The sequence below is a fragment of the Narcine bancroftii genome, chromosome 3, assembly GCF_036971445.1.
Source record: "Narcine bancroftii isolate sNarBan1 chromosome 3, sNarBan1.hap1, whole genome shotgun sequence".
Taxonomy (NCBI): Eukaryota; Metazoa; Chordata; class Chondrichthyes; order Torpediniformes; family Narcinidae; genus Narcine; species Narcine bancroftii.
Window position 1 is genome coordinate 168518742 of NC_091471.1, and position 18736 is coordinate 168537477.

At 42.5% G+C, this 18736-nt stretch overlaps 1 protein-coding gene and 2 long non-coding RNA genes across 14 annotated transcripts in view; 2 read left to right on the plus strand and 1 right to left on the minus strand.

The window, feature by feature from the left end:
* The window catches only part of lef1 (lymphoid enhancer-binding factor 1), a 198809-nt gene that overhangs the window by 133592 nt on the left and 46481 nt on the right, over positions 1–18736 (minus strand). The window lies entirely within an intron of this gene.
* LOC138757824 (uncharacterized) lies at positions 572–6455 on the plus strand. Of its 2 annotated transcripts, none has more exons than XR_011353916.1 (2): positions 572–746; positions 6214–6455. It is a non-coding gene; the product is annotated as an uncharacterized lncRNA (long non-coding RNA). The 2 variants fall into 2 exon arrangements; XR_011353917.1 differs by lacking the exon at positions 6214–6455 and adding an exon at positions 910–978.
* LOC138757825 (uncharacterized) overlaps positions 11104–18736 on the plus strand; it is a 28077-nt gene continuing 20444 nt past the window's right edge. The window contains exon 1 of the long non-coding RNA XR_011353918.1: positions 11104–11305. This is a non-coding gene — a long non-coding RNA (uncharacterized lncRNA). The remainder of the gene's footprint in view (positions 11306–18736) is intronic.

Sequence of the window (18736 nt, forward strand, 5' to 3'; positions counted from 1 at the left end):
TTCAGGGTGCAGCTGATTATTTCTGTGAAGAGTGACTTTTCAACATTATACTATCCCAAAGTCTCTGTTCCTGTTATTACTAACCATTATTTTCCAGGAGAATTATGGAGGTTTATTAATTCGAATAATAGATACATTTTTAATAGATCCAGGGATGGAGGGCCATAGATATCAAGCTGAGACCTGGGGTAGATCAACCATGATCATGTTGAATGGCAAAGCAGTCTTGAGGGGCCTCCTCCTGTTCCTCTTTTCGAGTGCTCTTGTGTGTTCCAAGCAAAGATACAAAAGCTGTCACAAATAATGTCTTAATATTAAGGCAATTTTAATCATCCTGGCTTGGTCCAGCCAACTCCACAGGTGGAACTCACAGAACCAAGACACACAAGTTTTGAGAACTTTGAATCTATGACAACAAAATACAGTGAGTTTTAGGATTGGTTTATGATGCCACTCAAAGAGTAAACTTTGCTGTCCAAAAACATGATGGGAGAGTAGTCTTTTTTAAAACTTTTTTGGGACTATACACACAATGCAAATACCTCACAATGGGCTGATAATATAGACCTCACTTCATTGGCCAATGTAACAAAACTGTCAAAAGGTGAAAGACATTTTTATAAATTAGAATGTAAAATCAGCATAAACTAATGCCTAATTTTTGAAAAAAGATGAAGGCTCACATGTTATTGTCTACTCATATAAGTTACAGGAAGGCAAGGATGACTGGATTGTTGAACACTAAAGTAAGACTGCTTGTACATTTGCATTCATGTGACATTACCCTACTATTTTAGATTAGACTTTAATAAATACAGTATTTATTTTAATGCTTTTGGACAAGAGAAATGTATAGAGATTTGTTTGACACTGATCTATTAAAACTGTAGTTTATGTTCCAAATTGCAGGAGAGACGGGAAAACTCAGCAGCTGAGAAAAGACTGATACAAATAAACTAGAAGCCTGGGAAAAATGAAGTAGTTATGGATGATATTTTAATTGATCATTTGCTAAAGTAAAATCCTGTTGATTGGGTGATGGACACTTCAGTCCCAACATGAAATTTGGGAACTTTAAATTCAAGAATTTTTACAGATCTTTGTTTTTATTTTAAACAGCAAAGATAGTTGATGATGAAACTTAAGATCAACAGAGGATGCTATATCACTGATCCTCTGTGTTAAATCACCTAGACCACAGGAACACCTATGTCAGGTGTTCAACTCGGTTTTCAACAGCATCACACCAGCAAAACTTATAATCAAGCTAAGAGACATGGAACTCTGTTTGTCCCTCTGCAACTGAATCCTTGACTTCCTCTTTGGTAGACTCGAATCAGAGAGTATCGGCAAAATCACCTCCTCCTCTCTGACGATCAACACAGGGGCACCTCAAGGCTGTGTACTTTGACCCTTGCTCTATTCCATATTCACTCATGATACAAATTAAGTTTGGTTACAAAACAATCTAAACATACACTGATGACACCGCCATGATTGGGCAAATAACAGGAAACAATGAAACAGAATACAGAATTGAGATCGAGAATCTGGGTGAGTGGTACCAGAACAACATGGCTGTCAACATTACCAAGTCTAAGGATATGTGGATAGCAGGAAGGGGGGGGGGGCAAGGGGCCAGATACCTGTCCACATTGATCAAGCAGAGGTGAAGAGGGTTCCTTGGCATTCACATACTGTTGGACCTATCCTGGAACCAGCACGTTGATACATCCATGAAGAAAGCATTCCAAGGCCTCTACTTTCTGAGAAATCTGGGGAGATTTAGCATGCTGTTTAATGCTTTATCAAACTTCTACAGGTTTGCATCATGGCCTGGTTTGGTCATTCAAGTCCCCAGGATTGTAGAAGGTCAAAGAACATCACCAAGTCCACCACAGGCTCTGACCTCCTATCATAAAGAGACCCCACCACTTTGGTCATGACTCCACCACTCTAGTTACAACCTCTTCTCACTGCTACCTTCAAGCAGCACCTCTTGGTTCAAGATTTTTTTCTCCCCAATGGCTATCAGACTCCTCAACTAAGCACGCTAACCATAAACATCTGCTAGACCACAAAAAGACCTTTCAGCATTCGTGTAATTACACTTTTTTTCTAACATTACATAATTCTGAATATTTATTATCAAACTTTGATATTTATTACCTCATTCTGTAAGGTAATTTAATGCATATTATTGAAGTTTCTTTTTACAAAGCACCCCAGCACAAGAATTTTGGTACATCTGTATATTCTACTTGTGTGTATGATATTAACTGACATTTTTATTAATTTTTATGAAAAAACCTATTAGACCTAAAAATCCACCTGGTTTCCTTCAGTCCTAGAGAGAAGAAAATTTATAAATTTTGCAAGAACTTGCCTCAAGGTGACTCTACATCTTTTGGACAGGGATAGAAAAAGGAACAGAGGGTATAAGTCTAATGTGGGCAACTGAGGATTGCATAGATAGGCATTACATTCGGCATGGACAAGTTGGTCTGAGGGGTCCACATGTAAGCTGTTCAACTCTTTGACTCAGTGACTTCAGATCTCCTAATCTATCCCTCTGAGATAGCCAGGCAAGCTACTCTGTTCAGAGGGCAACAAAGGATGGGCAATAAATGCTAGTCTTGCCAGTGACACCTACATCCTGTAAATAAACATGGAAGCATTGCAAGATTGGTATGGATCCAGACTCTCAGGATTGAAATTCATGCCAGTTTAAGGCAGAGAAAAGATTTTCTTTTCTCTCTCAAAGTGTTGTGATTCCTTGAGGCTCCCTACTTCAGCAGAAACAGAGCTTGCATTTTGTGATATCCAAAGGCAAGTTGGGATGAGTTGAGATCAGCCATATTCTTATTCAATGGAGAAGCAGATTCATGGGCCCATGTCTTCTCCTGCTTTGAATTTGTGTATTCCTATGTATAGCAGGTACTGTTTATACAATTCTGTTTCAAATAAATATGCAACCTAGCATAAGAAATGATCCATTTGTGGAGGGAAGTTCTCTCTTCCCCTTTGCCTCTTCCCCATTCCCTGCAGTTAATGACTGGTTCAACATTTTCCATACATGATGGGTTTGAAACATTCACACCACTAACCAGATGAACAAGAAACCTCAATGCTTTTTCACACAGAGAGTGGTGGGAGTTGGAATGAGCTGGAGCTGAAGTAGTGAATGCAGGCTCAATTTTAACATTTAACAAGAATTTGGACAGGTACATGGATGGGAGAGGTACTGAGGGCTATGGACTGGGTGCAGGTCAGTGGGACTAAGCAACAAAAGTTTCAGCATAGAAGGGCTGTCAGGGCCTTTTTTGGTGCAATAATGTTCTACGGTTCTATTATAGTCAGGTTGGCACCAAGAGGAGGAGTGGCATCAATAGCCATTCCCCCCCATTCGGTCACGGCCATCACTTGCCATCAGACCTGACCCCACCCCCTCCAGCATCACTAGAATGAATCAAGATTACTAGCAGCTGTTTTGGGCCCAGAAGACCCCAAAACACAGCAGCAATAGAAATTCACCAAGACAAATGGTTACTTAAACAAAAGTTGGTTTTAATTATCTTTAAACATGAAAACAGAATCACACTTTAAATTATCACTATTGACTTAACCCCCTTCTAATTCTTAGTGCATATGTATGTAATGTGTGTGCAAGTTCAAAAAAGTTATTTGATTCCCAGTCCAATCTCACTTCTCACTCCTCCAAGTTCACTGGTTGCAGGCAATTCTTATACTGTGCACAGAATTTAACATTGATGAATTTCACCAGGCTTTGGTGCTTGAAAGGTAAATGGTTACTGCTCAGGAAGGTTCTTGTCAATTTTCAGAGAGAGATTTGTTGTTCGTTGGACACAAACTGATCAGCCATGTCACTATCTTGCCGAAGCAACCTGCCCCATCAGGGTTTTTCAGGTGAAAACCTCTTTCTTTCAGGTTACCATGGAGTTCCTTTTCTGTTTCCCTTATTTCAAGTGAAAAATTATACAGCCAGTCCTCTCCTCTTGTATGGACCACAAGGGCTTTGATCAGGCTGAACTAAGAACTCACGACCAGTCTTCAAACTGGGGCTTTTCCACAAGCTTGCCAGCTTGTCCTGTTCCAGTTGCAGCTGCTGCTGCTGAACTGTAGAACTGAATTCTCTCTCTCTCTCTCTCTCTCTCACTTAGAGAAAACCCCATGACCCTCTTAGAACAGGCAACTGCACTCAGCCAGACTGTAGCTCCGGACCTAATCTTTCGAGCTCGTTCATCTGTTGCTTTCCAAAACAATAATCCATTACTCCACAGCATGTCCAATTGACACCTTGTGAAGTTTTTGCAAAGGCACTCGGAGCTTGGACTGTCTGGCTTGAGCAGAGCTCTGGCATTTTAAATGAGATCTGTTTTGAAGTGTTTGTATCTCTGTGTGATTTAACTAAAAAACCTGCCGCAATTTATCTCCTTTAAAACATATCTATACATAATAAAATATAACATAATCTTTCGCACAATTAATGACACTTTACACCATAAAAGCAGTCTTCTCTGCACCTATATCAGAGGGATCGATGATGGTAAAAGCACCCCCACCCCTACCCCTGAGCGAGTTTATTAGTGTTGCACTGTGCGTCCCCCGAAACATGCTAATGTCCCCCTCAAACGTTCGTTCTGGCACTGATGCAGAATTTTTGACAACACTATAATTAGCAAAGGAATATAACATTAACTTAAGCAGACACACAACAAAACAGACGGCAAAAACTATTAAATAAGAAATTCTGCTGATTGAGTGCAAAAGCACTGGAGAACTCAGCAGATCACACACCATCCATCGGAAGTAAAAGATAGTCAATGTTTTGGACCTAAGCCCTTCATTCAGGAAGCCTGACATATTCCTGACAGATCCCCATGAAGGGCTCAGGCCCGAAAAGTTGACTATCTTTTATTTCCTATGGATGGTGTGTGACCTGTTGAGTTTCTTCAGCACTTCTGGAGACTGTAAAAGCTTCTATCGGTATATAAAAGGGAAAAGACAGGCAAAAATAAATGTGGCTTCTTACAGAATTAGATAGGATGTATTATATTGGGAACAAAGGCAATGGCAGGGAAATTAAATACATTATGTTTGAATTGGAAAAAAACTGAGGCAGAGGTTAACTTGCACCTCTTCCAACTTGGTGCACAGATTTAAATGCTCGCAGAACGATCTCTGCAATGCTGAGACCAAGCATACTCTTGGGAATTGTTTTGCAGAACACCCACAATGGCCATCATGAGCTTCCATATAACACTACAGCACATAAAACTGCACTTCAGCCCATCTAGTCTGTACAAAACTATTATCTACCTAGTCGCATTGACCTGCACCCAGACCATTGCCCTCCAAATAGTTCACATGTCAAAATTCAGCTGGCATTCATAATTCATTCCACACTCACACCACTCTCTGTGTGAAGTTCCCTCTAATGTTTCCTTTAAGCATTCACCTGTCCCCTTTAGCACACATCTTCTGGTTCTTATCTTACCTAATTTCAGTGGGGGAAAAGCCTGTCTATATTTTCTCTATCTATACCCCTAACAATTTTGTATACCAATTTTTTTTTTTTTATATATATATCAAATCTCTCCTCATTCGCCAACACTCCAGGGAATAAAGTCCTCACCTGATTAGCTGTTCCCTGAAACTCAACTCCTCAAGTCCCAGCAACATCCTTGTAAATCTTCTCTTCCAGCTGCAGAGCATTTTAATTCTCCTTCCCACTCCCACAGGCGCCTGTCCACACTTGCCCTTGGACTTCTCCGTTGCTATGGAGAGGGCAAATGGGAAGAAAAATGTTTCTAATTCTGCTTGGGTGGCTTACAACCCAGTGCATTGAATATTGGATTTTACCATTTCATGTAACCCTCGCCCCGTGTTCTCCTCTCCCTCACATTCAAGCACCAAGTACCGGAGAACACTGTTTCATCGTACTTGTGGAAGCAAATGATAAATAAACTTGAACTTGAACACTCACTTGTCCACCTCACTTTCTTTTTCCATTGTTAAGCTTTCTCATCTCCTCCCACTTCTGATTTTGTTTGTCCATCATTCCTCCCCATCTATTTCCACCCCTCACTTACTTGAGTCTGTCATGCCACTGCATTATATATTGGCAATCATTCTTCTTCCTTTTCTGTCCTGATGCAGGGTCTTGAGAAGAATAACCTTTTGCCTTCACAGGTGCTGATTAAACTGCTGAGGGTCTTCCAGAGTTCTCTTTGATGTTTTCGCTATTTGGGATGAGACTGTCATTCAGGATGGAGATGACAAGAAATATCTTTACCAAGAGGGAAGTGTTTCTTTTGAATTCTCTATACAAGAGACTGTTGAGACTCGTACGGGCGTGATATGCAATTAATGAAGGAAAACCATGGTCTTATTGAATGGTGGTCAAAGTACAACATGCCAAATGGCCCTCTCCAGATTTGATTCATTTTGTTCATACATTCTAATGTGTCTTTATTTAATCTAGGGGTTGACAACCTGCAGCCTGTGATCCAAATTTATTTGGCCTGCAACCCAATGCATTTGCCCGATCACCCTCAGCCACTCCAACATACACCATTTGCCGCATTAAACTGTCAGCCTTTTTCATTGGTGGCCCCGGGACTCTGCGGGTGGATTAAATATCCTTCAGCAAAGGAAATACTTTGTGGTTATAAAAATGCTGCACGTTCCTTCGGGGTTGTGAACCGGGCAGCGAGATGACTATGCTCACGCAGAATGTTCACTGAAGTCTCTCTACATCATTATAACCTGGAATCGATCATCAACCACATCACTTTCTGCCCCTGGAAAAATAACTCACCCTGGCACCTCCGGGAACACGCTTTGCCCTCAGATGGGCCTGAGACAAGCTGTACATCAGTGGCCAGCTGTCCTACTCTTGGTCCCAGGCCACTCATGTAGAGTGTAGACCTGGGCAACCAACAGGGCAAACCTTTCAGAGCGATCCCAAAGCATCCTCTCCTCTCCACTGAGCCACTGCCACTGTCAACCACCCCCTCTCCCTGCTCCCCGAGCCGCCCCCTCTCCCTGCTCCCCGAGCCGCCCCCTCTCCCTGCTCCCCGAGCCGCCCCCTCTCCCTGCTCCCCGAGCCGCCCCCTCTCCCTGCTCCCCGAGCCGCCCCCTCTCCCTGCTCCCCGAGCCGCCCCCTCTCCCTGCTCCCCGAGCCGCCCCCTCTCCCTGCTCCCCGAGCCGCCCCCTCTCCCTGCTCCCCGAGCCGCCCCCTCTCCCTGCTCCCCGAGCCGCCCCCTCTCCCTGCTCCCCGAGCCGCCCCCTCTCCCTGCTCCCCGAGCCGCCCCCTCTCCCTGCTCCCCGAGCCGCCCCCTCTCCCTGCTCCCCGAGCCGCCCCCTCTCCCTGCTCCCCGAGCCGCCCCCTCTCCCTGCTCCCCGAGCCGCCCCCTCTCCCTGCTCCCCGAGCCGCCCCCTCTCCCTGCTCCCCGAGCCGCCCCCTCTCCCTGCTCCCCGAGCCGCCCCCTCTCCCTGCTCCCCGAGCCGCCCCCTCTCCCTGCTCCCCGAGCCGCCCCCTCTCCCTGCTCCCCGAGCCGCCCCCTCTCCCTGCTCCCCGAGCCGCCCCCTCTCCCTGCTCCCCGAGCCGCCCCCTCTCCCTGCTTCCCGAGCCGCCCCCTGAGCCGCTCCCATGAGTGCCCCCTGAGCCGCTCAAAAAGGTGTGGGAAGCTGCAGTGTTCCTTCCTCCGACTCAGGCTACAAGCAAAACTCATTTAGCAGAAAGCAAATTTTGTTCACTCCGAAATGGGGGTTACCTCACATTAAACAGTGCAGAGAGTGCAGAGAAATTAAAATAAAAGTGGGAGATCTGGATCTCAATAGCTTATGCTGAGAAAGATTCAGGATGCTGTATTCGACAAATTTATTATGTCCACAATTTTACAAGTAAAATAATTGTTACTAATTATTCTTTAAACTCCTGATTTGAAGAATTATTTAAAAGCAACCAAGTTTAAATGACAGTTTGCAGCAATCCAAACACCTGTTTGAAATATTTATATCCAGCAAGGGATGATTTTATCACTCCTGCCAAGTAGTTCATTTGACCGGTGGTGAGATTAATAGCACAACTTGAGATGATGTCTTGTTATTGGCATCAACAATGACATCACCCAATATTGAAAAGCTTTCAAACAACAAACAAAATCATGTTTCCCACTTATTGAGCTGCTGTCTGTTTTGGGGTTAGTTACTTTGTTTTCAACATGACTAATTTTTCTCCTTTTCGTCTTTCGTTTTTTTAATTATGTTATTTTAATGACTAACTCGTGATTTTTGGTGCATTTCCGGATTTGAAGATGCCTTCCCTGACCTGAAACACATCATTATAGTTTTTGGAAGGAATACGGTTGATCTCGTTGCTTGAACTTTTTCAGTGGATTGTTTTTTGATAAATTATCATCAGTTATGCTCATACATTGTACATGACCTGCTTCATGCAGAGACAATTGAAAACTTAAATGACAATGTCTGTGCTTCAGTATTTATTTCATTTATGGTAGCATCAGTGTGGCCTGCCATTCAACCACTGGCACACTGTTCGACCCACACATTGGAAACAGGTTGCCCTCCGCGATTTAATCCTTCATATTATTCAGATTTTAGAATAGAACCATAGAGCATTACAGCACAAAAACCCGCCTTTCAGCCCTTATAGTCTGCGCCAAACCATTATTCCGATCTGTCCCCAGACAACGGCCCTCCATACCTCTCCCATCCATGTATCTATCCCTTTTTCTTAAATGTCAAAATCAGGCTGTGCTCACCACTCCAGATGGCAGCTCATTCCACCCTCTCACAAATCTGTGTGAATTATCCCCTAATGTTCCCTTTAAATGTTTCACCTTTCACCCTTAATCTATGACCCCTATTTGTTGTCTCACCTAACTTTAGTGGAAAAAGCCTGATTACATTTGCTCCATCTGTACCCCTCATACTTTTGTATATTTTTCGTATTTTCTAAAATCAGCATTTTCTCTTTATATTGCATGCTGAATTCCTTCTAAAATTTAACAAATGAAACTGAAAAAAACATATTAATTCTTCATTATCAAAACAAGCAAAGTTTCCCCATTTGACAGAAAAACGAATGTGCATTGTTCAACAGGATATTTAACTCCTTATGTGCTGAATTTACAGGACTGAAAGATTGCAAGAACAAACTTGGTGTCATTAGCACTTTAAAGGGAGTCTATACTCACAAAAATCCATCCTTCCCACTACACAGCTCTGCCCAGCAAATATTTTAAGAGTTTCTTTCCCCCTAGCTTGACAGCACTCTGTCTTGTCATAATTAGATGTTGAATTAAACAGACCAAAACTTGCTGCAATGATTAGAGCAATGTCGTTATGTATAATCAACAATGCACTGATCTCCTGTGATATCCCAGGCAATTATCACTCTGCGCTAAGTGGGAAAGAGGAAGAAGAATTTTAATAATTACTTCTCACATTAGTAATTTATATGCAATGAGGGCCTTTACTAGCCCTGGGGTACACACACTGCCATTTGGGAGAGAGAGGAGAGAAGGAAGAAGGGGGGAGGGTGGGGGGAAGAGAGAGAAAGACAGAGAGAGAGAGAGAGAGAGAGAGAGAGAGAGAGAGAGAGAGAGAGAGAGAGAGAGAGAGATCGTCAACATACTGCAATTGTTATATGTTATGGTTATAATTCATGATAAGCAGAAAAAAGCAGATGTACTGTCCATCACAGGATCATTCAACACACTTGTCATTGAAATGACCATAATCTCCTGAGAAAATCAGCCACCTTCTGATGCAACACAAAAATCTACATCGTAAATTAATATATATAAATTTGGCTGTGCTTATCAGCAAAAGCTTTAATTTAAGGTTAATTTAATGAAAAATAACTCTTAAAAGCATCTTCATGAATTTCATTCTTTTATAAAAATGCAGATGGCAACACTGATTCCACAGGTGCTCTGAGTAAATCCCTCCTTTCAAAGCCCATCACGCTACACACTTCTGATCCACTTCTCACCTGTGGGATCTGCTTAGTTTCTCCAGCACTTTCATGTATTTGCTACAATCACAGCATTTGCAAACTTTCTTGTTTCATCTATTTGGCTGTTCCACTACGAAATCTTCTTCAAGGGATGTCCGCTCTGAAGAGGTTCTTCTCCTTCTCCTCTTCAAAGGGAGTTCTGTGTGGCTCTCTCTAATTGTTTCCCCTCTGCACTCCCTACCACCCTCAAGCTCCAAGCCTACTCCCCTGACCTTTTTATTCAAGCACCTGCTTGCTTTTTGCTCATACCTTGACAAAGGGCTCAAGCCTGAAATGTTGGTAATATATCTTTGCCTCCTATAGACACTGTGGGGCCGGCTGAGCTTCTCCATCACTTTTGTCTATTTACAATATTCTTCCCTTTATTTTCAACCCCATCCCAAACACCCAACAACAACCTTCAATGCCTCCTCCCTCATTCCCCCACCAACAATGCATCTACCCCAGACTACATCACATCAAAAGCGTCAATTAGCAAAGAGAAACAAGCAGGAAATAACAAAGGCCAAAACATCAGAATTAATTCCCCAGCAACAGCTTTGTGCCAATGTGAGTGAGCTACTTAAACCAGAAGCAGAGCTTCATTAACCTGAACTCAATACAGTTTCAGTGCCAAGAGAGCAGTCACAGACATTTATAATAAACTTAAACACAATGGAACCCCACAAGTTCATTTTGTGCAATGATTAATAATTTGCTTTATTTTTGCTGAGGTATAAAATGCTTCAGTATTCTGTGATTTGGCTCACTGTGAATTTTTTTTTTTAAAGCCTCCTCAGGAAATGAGAGCATAAAGCTATTTGCCACAATTTCAAAAAACATCTCAGGTTATTCTACAATTATCACACTAGGTAGAAAGATTGAAAAGCGGTAACAGGAAGGAACAACAGTGCCTACACTTCCTAAGAAGGTTGAGAAGTGCAAGACTATTGGCCTCCAGCATGACAACACTTCACAGACGCACAATTGAAAGTGTCTTGTCTGGCTGCATCACTAGGCATTTTTATGGTGTGTCACCGCCGCCTTAAAGGCGGCTCAACGAAAAAAAATTTAACCTACCTTTTTATGGAAAAGGCGGATCCAGCATTCCTTTCATCTCAGCAGCGTCTGGAGTCATTTTCCAGAGCTGAGGGAGGCAGGGCAAGTGGTGGAGTAGCTCCGCCCATTGCCTTGACATCATCCATATGCACCAAGAAGGGAAAACGGCCTACACCCAAAATGACGACCGAAGAGCAGGTAAGAGGGCAGGTGGAGATCTGTTCAAAGAGTCTTAGGACTCAGGCAGATCTTCTGCATAATGTAATTAGCTTTATTACAGCATAAGGGGTTTTAAAAATCCCTCTCCTGGGTCGTGGGCTGACGGCGTCATCAGCCCACCCCATGGCAGCCGCTTTCAGTGGCATTGCCTTCAGGGAGGAGGCAGAGAGAGTCGCTCCATCTCTGAGCTCTACCCCCTAAGCAGATCAGAGTCTGCCTCCGGAATCCACCCTCGAAGCTTTCTACAAGGTAAGTTAAGCATTGTAAAGGCAGAGAATATCCACCGTTACATTCGCTTTTTTAAAAAAAACACTAAAAAGGCCTATCGTGAGGTACTGTAGGTAGATTCAAAGCATCGGTCTGGAAGTCAATATAGAGGATCATCAAATTGGCCAAAAGATCACTTGGGCTTCCCTTTCTTGGCATTCACCAGGAGTGTTGCTTTAATAGGGCTCAGAGAATTATTGAGGACCTTTTCTATTGATCACACAGTATCTTTGACCTATTATCATCAAGTAGGAGGTAGGGAAACATCAAAATCTGGACTGCCAGGCTGGGAAATAGTTTCTCCCCGCAGGTTGTGAGATTTATGAACAGAATCCTGTAATCAAGTAAACCATCCCAAAATATTTATCTCTATACATTTATTTTATGTATACATATGATTATTATGTGCTGTGTATGTGTGTGTGCAGTGGTCCAGAGAAATGCTGTTCGTCTGGTTGTATGCGTACAGTCGGATGCTAATAAACTTGAACTTCAGTCGTAAAAAAAGTAAACAAAAAATCTGCAGATGTTGGAAAACCAGAGCAGTTAACTAAAATGCTGGAGGAACTAGTACATGTAAAGACTTCGGCTTTCCATGAATGCTGCATGACCTGATGGGTTCCTCTAGCACCTTGGTGTGCTGTGTCAATCGCATGATAGGCCGTTGACCCTTAGCTCATTGTAGGGTCTTGCTGTGTACAAACAGCAATGTATTGCAACTGGGCGTGAAGAGTCATGGGACATCCTGTGCTGATGAAAGGGGTGATGGGACAGCTCTGTGGAGCTACCTCCATTGCTAGTGTTCCAGCCATATAAAGCTGCCTCATGCTTTGCAGACTTGTAACTAATATACCAGATGCCAGATTTCTCCTACAGTTCCAATCATCAGATATGCCCAGTTCATGATGGACTTCATCTTCCAGTTTAGGTGTTCTGACTAGAGCTAAGAAAAATACATTAGGACAGACCTGCAACAGAAATGCCAGCAGTTGCAAGTATATCTCACAGCATTTATTTCTTCTGCTGGCATTTACACACCTTGGCTGAGAGTTTCCCATTCCACTCCAGCGTTGGATCTTCATGGAAGGGAGTGAAAGCTTGCTTAAATTTCTCAGAACTTTGCTGGAAAATCATTAAATCCCAGCAACAGTGATCTTACTTATTTGGAGAAAATTAGCTGTGAGCAGGACTGTAAAAGTCAGGACATTTACAATTTTTCTGTTAATTCAGATAATAGTAATAATTTTAAGCATTTGCTAGTGTTTTGAGTTTATTGATTTTAATGGCAAACTTAATTTTTAATAATTTTTGAATGTTTGAATCATCAAAGGGACACTCACAAATATTCATTCTCTGACGGCTTGGGAGTCTGGCCCGGCCAGCTGTGTAAGTAAATCTGTGGGGCAGGGTTCCCCATTTCAATCAGAAAGGGCTTGACCTGCATAGGGCCTTGATTAGGCAGAGCCAGCTTTCCTGAGGATACGCCTGAGCCCTTCCCCCAGCTTCTTTCCCTCTTTATATATGTAACATCATCTCCTTTCCTCGAGCCTTGAACAAGAGTCCAGATCTGAAACTTTTATGGTTTTTAGACTGCACTGTCAGGAAAATCACGGGGAAAAAAAAATGAACATGAATACTCCCCATGTGGCCGTTCACACTTTTAGGCTGCAAGTTGAGTAGTAGAGTGGATTGAACAAATTTTTTCCGGCATGATTTACATTGCAGGCTTCCTCCAAAAAGTTGTAGGGGTCCTGCAGGATAAATCGCGGTGCAGGAATTGATTCAAAATTTCTGCACATCCCTTTTAAGACTGCCCGTGTAGCAGCAAAATTCCTCGATTGTGATGTTGTATGCCTGCAGCCTAAAAACCATAAGTGACTGGCCATTATTTCTACCCATGATTGCTGCCTAGCCTACTGACTACCTCTAGCAATCGTTGGTCTGCTCCAGGATCCCGCATCTGCAGCTCTTGCATTTCTGTCTTGTTACATTGCACTTGGTTCTGTGTCCATTTTAAATGTAACTTTCAGTTACGCCACACTGAATGTAATGTGAATAGTTTCTGTGCAAGGCACAGCACACTCAATGCAAGGTACATGACTTCTGAAAGATTCACTGTTCATTATTTGAATCATAGGTTTTCTTCTGTTTTTGTACATTATTACTGTCACCATGCCTGTGGTACACCTTAAATGCTTCAAGAGGCAGATCTGACTTCTATCAGAGCTCTCATTGCACCAGGCAGCATTATTTTTTAAGCCACCTGTACCAGCGTTATTCTCATATTCTGAAAGTTATCACAGTTAGAAATAACAATGACTTCTAAAGAACTGTGAGGGTGTGATCTGTGCACACACAACTTCCTCTGCATCATTATCAGAGTTGCAGCTGAGGCCTTCTCCAGCCCCTTCATCAGCAACTCACTGCCAACTCTCCACAATTTTGCAATGGACCATCCACACCTAATACAGTGAAAGCACAGGACCAGGGGGTCCCTATCTGCCCCCTACATCCTTTTCTCCATTCTGCTACGCCATGTTTTATCTGGGTCTTGTTTCCTATTTTTCATTCTCCTCTCCAATTGATCTCAATCTCAAAAATTTCATTTGTTCCAGAGTCCTTAACCTTTTAGGGGGAGAGTTCCACATTTTTACGATTCTGTTTCTGAAAATCCTTCATTATTTCACTAATGAATGGCCAGAAATGAAGTCCCCATTGTTCGAGAGTTCTGCACAAAGGAACTGGTTTCTCAGTATCTACCCAATCAAATCAATTAGATCAGTACTTAATCTTCTATACTCAATGGAATATAAACCAAATATCATCCAAAATTTGTTGCATGCTCAACAGGAATAACAAATAAGTACAAGGATGATGGATCAGAGCAAAGCTGAAGCTTAAAACTGCGTATCATTAGTACTGAATAATCAGTATCTGAATATTTATGTGATGTTTGCACAATGGTTCAAAACTGTTAAATTATACATATGTTACCTTGTACTGTAGGCAAATTCAAATCAAAATGCATCTACTTGATAATCATTAAATTCTGCCGGAAATGCTTGGTATATGTGGTCAATGAAAGGATAATTCTCTAGTTTTTGACAGTTTTAGCCAAGGTTGATATAATAGCCATCATTGAAAATAGCAGCCATACAGCAAGATAGATTAGTCACCCAGACTTCAAGAAAAATGTCAGACTGAGCTTTCAAAGTACATTGGTTTTTAAAATCGATATTCGCAGAGAAATTCCAAGCTCCTCAACAGAAAATAGCAACTTTTGGAGTTTGCTGATAAATGTTGATGCATTTCTATTCTTGCTCTCTGATGAATGCAGATGGAGCATCTTTTTATCAGTGGACTTGCCTCTTGGCTTTTGGGCCTCAAGACTGCAAGCAATGCAATTAGCTGTGGAGAGGTCCCCTCACAGCAAGGCAGGACATGTGCCTTGGTTAATGAGATGGGTTCCATGATCGCATGGAGATTACATTTCAGGAGGAAAATTAATTGAGACGTAATACCGTAAACCTTGCCCCAAAGTTAAAGCTGCATCAAAAATTTACATAGTAAAACCCCAGAGAGCACATTAAACCAAGATAAAACAGTTTCCATGGGAAACCTACCAAGAAATTGTTTTTTAGCTGCAATTCATGAGAGTTTCATTTGGTGAAGGCACACATACATACACACATGCATGGGCATACACGCGCTCGCACACAAAATTTCAAATACCCACAACAACAAATAGGAATATCTACATGATCTGTTCTCTGGAAATCCATTTCACTCAGGGCAGATCTGTGAATGCATCAATATCAACTTGCATTTATAGAGTCCCTTCACAAGGCAAAACGCCTCAGGATAATCCATAGTAGTAAACCAGGCACAGGTTTACCAAGCCAAAAAGGCAGCATCGGCACTGGAAGCTAAATATTTAGTGAAAGACAAAGGTTTTAAGCAGAGTCTTAAGGAGGGGAAGAGAAGCATGAAATGCCAATGGTTCAGCTGGACAGACCATGATTCCTATTTTTTTCCCACCCACCTTCTTCCCTCCCACCTGCCAGCTTTCTGCCCTCTTTCTTTCAAGCCCTGATGAAGGGATGCATGGCAAAACATTGACTGTCTATTGCCTTCCCTGGATGTTTTCCTCACCCTCCCCCCTCCAGCACTTTGTGTGTTAACCCATACATGACTAGCATGGCAGTTAACTTACTGCACTTGCAGACAGGGGACTTAGATAAGCATACAAATTCTGAGCTGGAACATAACCCAACCCTCAGGATCCAGCCCCAAGTTCAAAACATGCCACAACAGCTGATTAATTTATATTAATCTGGAATTAACAGATAGCCTCAGTGATAGGAACAAAAAAAAACTAGATTTTTATAAATACCAATCTGGTTCACCACTGTTCACCTAATTACAAGACTTAGGAGCAGAATTAGGCCATTTGGCCCATCGAGTCTGCTCTGTATGACTTCAAGCAAACTAGCTGCCTTGGTGTGATTCAAACACAGTGCAACCAGTGGAGACTCATCTCGTGACTTAACCATCTGCAGTATTGACCTGGAATTGGGATGATTAACCACTAACCTTAACTATCTCCTTTGTGTGAGATTTGACTCCAACTGCTGATGTGCTTTGCCCCAACTTCAATATAACTGAGATTCTATGCAAGACAAAACAACCTCATCAAACCCAAGGATGTGGCTGGTTCTTGATTCCCACCCTGGATTAGGGGGAATAAGGGATGGATGATAAATGCTGGCATTGCCTGAAAACCCACTGAAGATGAATGAATAAGGAAGACAAGAGTAGAAAATGCTGTAAATAGAGGAGGAGATCTGATGAAGGGTCGCTACCCTGAAACGTTGTTTGTTTTTCGTCCCACAGATGCCTCCTGACCTGCTGAGTATTTCCAACATTTTCTGTTTTGTTTAGATGTTCAGCATCTGCAGTTATTTTGATTTTCATTTGCCAAAAGAATAAAGACCTTGAATAACTTAAGATCATCGGAGAGATAGGCTACTCAGCCCATTGAGTCTATGCTAACCATCAACCGCCAATTTACACTATTTTTTTATTCTCTCCATGTTCTCATTAGCTCCCTCTCACCTGCACATCATGACCAATTAACAATGGCCAATTCACCCTCCTACTGCAACACCTGCACATGTTTGAGATTACAGTGGTTGCAGGGAGAATCTGAAAACTCCACAGGGAAAGCATCGGAGAGCAGGATAAAACCTAAATTCTGTAGACCTGCCCCAGAATGCTTCCAGTACAGAAGAAGACAGTAAAGCTTTGCTCCTAGATTAACTCAAAGCCTACTTCGTAAAATTTGACCACCAGAACAAGAAAGAGTCATTGTGTACTTCCATACCCCCATCCCCACAAAGATTATCTGCTGTCAATATCCATGGATGATGTGCGGACTGCCTTCAGGAGAGTGAATCCAAGGAAATCATCTGGTCCAGGTGGAGCACCTGGCTGAATAATGAAAGCCTGTGCTGACCATTTTGCTAATACTTTCATGAATATCTTCAACAGGTGGGCATGGTACCCACCTGTTTCAAACAGGCCTCAATTGTACCTGTTCTTAATAATTGTGTGGTAACCTGCCTAAATGATATTGACCAATGGCACTCACATCCACAGTGATAAAATGTTTTGAGAGGCTGGTGTTGAAGCATATCAGCACCTGTCTGAACCGTGACATGGATCTATTTCAATTTGCCTACCACAGCAACAGAATGACAGCAAATGCCATCTCACCAGCTCTAAACAAAACCGTGGAACACCTGGACAGCAAAGATGCATATATCAGGATACCCTTTATCAACTACAGTTCAGCATTCAACACCATCATCCCCTCAAAATTGATCAGCAAACTCCAGGGCCAAGGCCTCAATATCCCACTGTGTAATTGGATCATGGATTTCCTCACCTCCAGACCACAATCAGTGAGGATCTGCTCTACAATCTCCATCATTACCAGAGTACCACGGGGCTGCATCCTTAGCCCCCTCCTCTTCTCATTTTACACCTAAGACTGTGTGGCTCAGTACAATAATGGCACCACCTACCAATGTCCTGATAATACCTCAGCAGTAGGTTGAATAAAGGGGGGGGGGAAATGAGTTAGCATACGGGAGGGAGCTGAATAGTGCACTATCAACATCTTCTCACTCAATGTCATCAAACCCAAGGAGCTGAATGTAGAATCAGGAGATGAAAATCAGAGGTGTACAATCCAGTGAACATTGGGAATCAGAGGTGGGGGGGGGGGTGAGTAAATTTAAATTCCTGGGAGTCACTATCTCAGAGGATGATTCCTGGACACGACACACTAACATCATCATAAAGAAAACACGTCAGTACCTTTACTTTCTCAGCAGTTTGTGGAATTTTGGCATGATATTGAAAACCTTGGCAAAGTTCTACAGATGTGTCGTGGAAAATGCGCTGACCGGCTGCGTGGCAGCCTGGTATGGGGGCACCAATGGTTCTGAGCAGAAAACCCTGCAAAATGTAATGGGTACGACCCAAGACATCACAAGCAAACTTTTTCCATCATCAATAAAATCAACATGGAATGCGGTCATTGGAGAGCAGCAGCAATCATCAGGGATCCATATTATAGTGTGAATAAAAGCTTCTCACAACTAGAGGGAGAACAAACGCCTGTATCAGCTTATAACGAAGGGTAGGACTTCACAGTCGTCTTCAGCAGGGTTCTTGGTTTAGGCAGGAAACCAGGGTTATAAGTGAGCAGATGGGGGCGGAGCCAGGAGGTGGATCCAGTCATCAGCACAACACACTACCAGTGAATCCCAGTTCACTGCACATATCACCCAAGATATGTTCTATTCTTGTTCCTGCCATCAGGGAGGAGGTATAGGTGCCACAAGACTTGTTCTGCCAGGTTCAGGAACAGTTGCTACCCTTCTACTGTCAGACCCCTAAACAACAAACTCGATCAGTGACTTATTTAAGGTGTCTTACTTTGCACATTATTTATTATTGAATATTTGACTACTGAGAAGTAGAAATTCTTCCTGGCCTACAGGAAAAAATCTCAGGGTTGTATGTGATGTCATGTATGTAATTTGACAATAAATTTGGACTTTGAACTTTTTTGAA